We start from the raw sequence: 6,164 nt of genomic DNA on the forward strand, positions 1-6,164 counted from the left end.
CATCCCAGTTCCCTGCCAGTATGTCCCAGTACATCCCAGTTCCCTCCCAGTTCCCTCCCACTACATCCCAGTACATCCCAGTTCCCTCCCAGTACATCCCAGTTCCCTCCCAGTACATCCCAGTTCCCACCCAGTACATCCTACTACATACCAGTTCCCTCCCAGTTCACTCCCAGTACATCCCAGTACTTCACAGTTCCATCCCAGTACATCCCAGTACGCACCAGTTCCCCTCAGTACATAACACTTCCCTCCCAGTACATAACAGTACATCCCAGTGTCCTCACAGTACGTCCCAGTTCCCTCACAGTACATCCCAGTTCCCTACCAGTACATCCCAGTTCCCTCCCTGTTCCTTCCCAGTACATAACAGTTACCTCCCAGTACATCCCAGTAGATCCTGGTACATCCCAAATCCCTGCTAGTTCCACCCGGTACAACCCAGTACAAGCCTGTACATCCTAGTTCCTCCACAGTACATCCCAGGGCATCCCCGCACATTGTAGTGCCTCCCAGTACATCCCAGGTCCCTCCCAGTACTGGGAGGGACCTGGGATGTACTGGGAGGGAACTGGGACGTACTGGGAGGGAACTGGGATGTACTGGGATGTTTTGGGACGGAACTGGGATGTATTGGTAGGCACTGGGAAAGAAGTGGTAGTGAACCGGGAGGGAATTGGGATGTACGGGGATGAACTGGTAGGAAACTGGGATGTACTGGCATGGAACGGGGATGTATTGGGATGTACAGGAACGGAACTGGAATGTACTGCGATGTACTGGGATGTACTGGGAGCGAACTGGGATTTACTGGGATGTACTGGGAGGAAACTGGGATATACTGGGAGGAAACTGGGATATACTGGGAGGCATTGGGAGGGAAGTGGGTGTCAACTGGGACATTCCAGTTTCCTCCCAGTACATCCCAGTTCCCTACCAGTGCAGCCCAGTACATCCCAGTTCCCTCCCAGTCCGTCCCAATCCCCTCCCAGTACATCCCAGTTCCCTGCCAGTATGTCCCAGTACATCCCAGTTCCCTCCCAGTACATACCAGTTCCCTCCCAGTACATCCCAGTACATCCTGGTACATCCCAGTTCCCACCCAGTACATCCTACTACATACCAGTTCCCTCCCAGTTCACTCCCAGTACATCCCAGTACTTCACAGTTCCCTCCCAGTACATCCCAGTACGTCCCAGTTCCCCTCAGTACATAACACTTCCCTCCCAGTACATACCAGTACATCCCAGTGTCCTCACAGTACGTCCCAGTTCCCTCCCAGTACATCCCAGTTCCCTACCAGTACATCCCAGTTCCCTACCAGTACATCCCAGTTCCCTCCCAGTTCCCTCCCACTACATCCCAGTACATCCCAGTTCCCTCCCAGTACATACCAGTTCCCTCCCAGTACATCCCAGTTCCCTCCCGGTACATCCCAGTTCCCACCCAGTACATCCTACTACATACCAGTTCCCTCCCAGTTCACTCCCAGTACATCCCAGTACTTCACAGTTCCCTCCCAGTACATCCCAGTACGTCCCAGTTCCCCTCAGTACATAACACTTCCCTCCCAGTACATACCAGTACATCCCAGTGTCCTCACGGTACGTCCCAGTTCCCTCCCAGTACATCCCAGTTCCCTCCCAGTTCACTCCCAGTACATAACAGTTACCTCCCAGTACATCCCAGTAGATCCTGGTACATCCCAAATCCCTGCCAGTTCCACCCGGTACAACCCAGTACAAGCCTGTACATCCTAGTTCCTCCACAGTACATCCCAGGGCATCCCCGCACATTGTAGTGCCTCCCAGTACATCCCAGTTCCCTCCCAGTACTGGGAGGGACCTGGGATGTACTGGGAGGGACCTGGGATGTACTGGGATGTAATGGGACGGAACTGGGATGTATTGGGAGGCAATGGGAAAGAAGTGGTAGTGAACCGGGAGGGAATTGGGATGTACGGGGATGAACTGGTAGGAAACTGGGATGTACTGGCATGGAACGGGGATGTATTGGGATGTACAGGAACAGAACTGGAATGTACAGCGATGTATTGGCATGTACTGGCAGCGAGCTGGGATTTACTGGGATGTACTGGGAGGAAACTGGGATATACTGGGAGGAAACTGGGATATACTGGGAGGCATTGGGAGGGAAGTGGGTGTCAACTGGGACATTCCAGTTTCCTCCCAGTACATCCCAGTTCCCTACCAGTACATCCCAGTTACCTCCCTGTTCCTTCCCAGTACATAACAGTTCCCCTGCCAGTACATCCCAGTAGATCCTGGTACATCCCAAATCCCTGCCAGTTCCACCCGGTACAACCCAGTACAAGCCTGTACATCCTAGTTCCTCCACAGTACATCCCAGGGCATCCCCGCACATTGTAGTGCCTCCCAGTACATCCCAGTTCCCTCCCAGTACTGGGAGGGACCTGGGATGTACTGGGAGGGAACTGGGACGTACTGGGAGGGAACTGGGATGTACTGGGATGTAATGGGACGGAACTGGGATGTATTGGGAGGCACTGGGAAAGAAGTGGTAGTGAACCGGGAGGGAACTGGGATGTACGGGGATGAACTGGTAGGAAACTGGGATGTACTGGCATGGAACGGGGATGTATTGGGATGTACAGGAACAGAACTGGAATGTACAGCGATGTATTGGCATGTACTGGCAGCGAGCTGGGATTTACTGGGATGTACTGGGAGGAAACTGGGATATACTGGGAGGAAACTAGGATATACTGGGAGGCATTGGGAGGGAAGTGGGTGTCAACTGGGACATTCCAGTTTCCTCCCAGTACATCCCAGTTCCCTACCAGTGCAGCCCAGTACATCCCAGTTCCCTCCCAGTCCGTCCCAATCCCCTCCCAGTACATCCCAGTTCCCTGCCAGTATGTCCCAGTACATCCCAGTTCCCTCCCAGTACATACCAGTTCCCTCCCAGTACATCCCAGTTCCCTCCCAGTTCCCTCCCACTACATCCCAGTACATCCCAGTTCCCTCCCAGTACATACCAGTTCCCTCCCAGTACATCCCAGTACATCCTGGTACATCCCAGTTCCCACCCAGTACATCCTACTACATACCAGTTCCCTCCCAGTTCACTCCCAGTACATCCCAGTACTTCACAGTTCCCTCCCAGTACATCCCAGTACGTCCCAGTTCCCCTCAGTACATAACACTTCCCTCCCAGTACATACCAGTACATCCCAGTGTCCTCACGGTACGTCCCAGTTCCCTCCCAGTACATCCCAGTTCCCTCCCAGTTCACTCCCAGTACATAACAGTTACCTCCCAGTACATCCCAGTAGATCCTGGTACATCCCAAATCCCTGCCAGTTCCACCCGGTACAACCCAGTACAAGCCTGTACATCCTAGTTCCTCCACAGTACATCCCAGGGCATCCCCGCACATTGTAGTGCCTCCCAGTACATCCCAGTTCCCTCCCAGTACTGGGAGGGACCTGGGATGCACTGGGAGGGAACTGGGACGTACTGGGAGGGAACTGGGATGTACTGGGATGTAATGGGACGGAACTGGGATGTATTGGGAGGCACTGGGAAAGAAGTGGTAGTGAACCGGGAGGGAACTGGGATGTACGGGGATGAACTGGTAGGAAACTGGGATGTACTGGCATGGAACGGGGATGTATTGGGATGTACAGGAACAGAACTGGAATGTACAGCGATGTACTGGCAGCGAGCTGGGATTTACTGGGATGTACTGGGAGGAAACTGGGATATACTGGGAGGAAACTGGGATATACTGGGAGGCATTGGGAGGGAAGTGGGTGTCAACTGGGACATTCCAGTTTCCTCCCAGTACATCCCAGTTCCCTACCAGTGCAGCCCAGTACATCCCAGTTCCCTCCCAGTCCGTCCCAATCCCCTCCCAGTACATCCCAGTTCCCTGCCAGTATGTCCCAGTACATCCCAGTTCCCTCCCAGTACATACCAGTTCCCTCCCAGTACATCCCAGTTCCCTCCCACTACATCCCAGTACATCCCAGTTCCCTCCCAGTACATACCAGTTCCCTCCCAGTACATCCCAGTACATCCTGGTACATCCCAGTTCCCACCCAGTACATCCTACTACATACCAGTTCCCTCCCAGTTCACTCCCAGTACATCCCAGTACTTCACAGTTCCCTCCCAGTACATCCCAGTACGTCCCAGTTCCCCTCAGTACATAACACTTCCCTCCCAGTACATACCAGTACATCCCAGTGTCCTCACGGTACGTCCCAGTTCCCTCCCAGTACATCCCAGTTCCCTCCCAGTTCACTCCCAGTACATAACAGTTACCTCCCAGTACATCCCAGTAGATCCTGGTACATCCCAAATCCCTGCCAGTTCCACCCGGTACAACCCAGTACAAGCCTGTACATCCTAGTTCCTCCACAGTACATCCCAGGGCATCCCCGCACATTGTAGTGCCTCCCAGTACATCCCAGTTCCCTCCCAGTACTGGGAGGGACCTGGGATGCACTGGGAGGGAACTGGGACGTACTGGGAGGGAACTGGGATGTACTGGGATGTAATGGGACGGAACTGGGATGTATTGGGAGGCACTGGGAAAGAAGTGGTGGTGAACCGGGAGGGAACTGGGATGTACGGGGATGAACTGGTAGGAAACTGGGATGTACTGGCATGGAACGGGGATGTATTGGGATGTACAGGAACAGAACTGGAATGTACTGCGATGTACTGGCAGCGAGCTGGGATTTACTGGGATGTACTGGGAGGAAACTGGGATATACTGGGAGGCATTGGGAGGGAAGTGGGTGTCAACTGGGACATTCCAGTTTCCTCCCAGTACATCCCAGTTCCCTCCCAGTCCGTCCCAATCCCCTCCCAGTACATCCCAGTTCCCTGCCAGTATGTCCCAGTACATCCCAGTTCCCTCCCAGTACATACCAGTTCCCTCCCAGTACATCCCAGTTCCCTCCCAGTTCCCTCCCACTACATCCCAGTACATCCCAGTTCCCTCCCAGTACATACCAGTTCCCTCCCAGTACATCCTGGTACATCCCACTACATACCAGTTCCCTCCCAGTTCACTCCCAGTACATCCCAGTACTTCACAGTTCCCTCCCAGTACATCCCAGTACGTCCCAGTTCCCCTCAGTACATAACACTTCCCTCCCAGTACATACCAGTACATCCCAGTGTCCTCACGGTACGTCCCAGTTCCCTCCCAGTACATCCCAGTTCCCTCCCAGTTCACTCCCAGTACATAACAGTTACCTCCCAGTACATCCCAGTAGATCCTGGTACATCCCAAATCCCTGCCAGTTCCACCCGGTACAACCCAGTACAAGCCTGTACATCCTAGTTCCTCCACAGTACATCCCAGGGCATCCCCGCACATTGTAGTGCCTCCCAGTACATCCCAGCTCCCTCCCAGTACTGGGAGGGAACCTGGGATGTACTGGGAGGGACCTGGGATGTACTGGGAGGGACCTGGGATGTACTGGGATGTAATGGGACGGAACTGGGATGTATTGGGAGGCACTGGGAAAGAAGTGGTAGTGAACCGGGAGGGAATTGGGATGTACGGGGATGAACTGGTAGGGAACTGGGATGTACTGGCATGGAACGGGGATGTATTGGGATGTACAGGAACGGAACTGGCATGTACTGCGATGTACTGGGATGTACTGGGAGTGAACCGGGATTTACTGGGATGTACTGTGAGGAAACTGGGATATACTGGGAGGAAACTGGGATATACTGGGAGGCATTGGGAGGGAAGTGGGTGTCAACTGGGACATTCCAGTTTCCTTCCAGTACATCCCAGTTCCCTACCAGTGCAGCCCAGTACATCCCAGTTCCCTCCCAGTCCGTCCCAATCCCCTCCCAGTACATCCCAGTTCCCTGCCAGTATTTCCCAGTACATCCCAGTTCCCTCCCAGTACATACCAGTTCCCTCCCAGTACATCCCAGTACATCCTGGTACATCCCAGTTCCCACCCAGTACATCCTACTACATACCAGTTCCCTCCCAGTTCACTCCCAGTACATCCCAGTACTTCACAGTTCCCTCCCAGTACATCCCAGTACGTCCCAGTTCCCCTCAGTACATAACACTTCCCTCCCAGTACATAACAGTACATCCCAGTGTCCTCACAGTACGTCCCAGTTCCCTCACAGTACATC

Source organism: Phalacrocorax aristotelis, unplaced genomic scaffold (genome assembly GCF_949628215.1).
Source record: "Phalacrocorax aristotelis unplaced genomic scaffold, bGulAri2.1 scaffold_137, whole genome shotgun sequence".
NCBI lineage: Eukaryota > Metazoa > Chordata > Aves > Suliformes > Phalacrocoracidae > Phalacrocorax > Phalacrocorax aristotelis.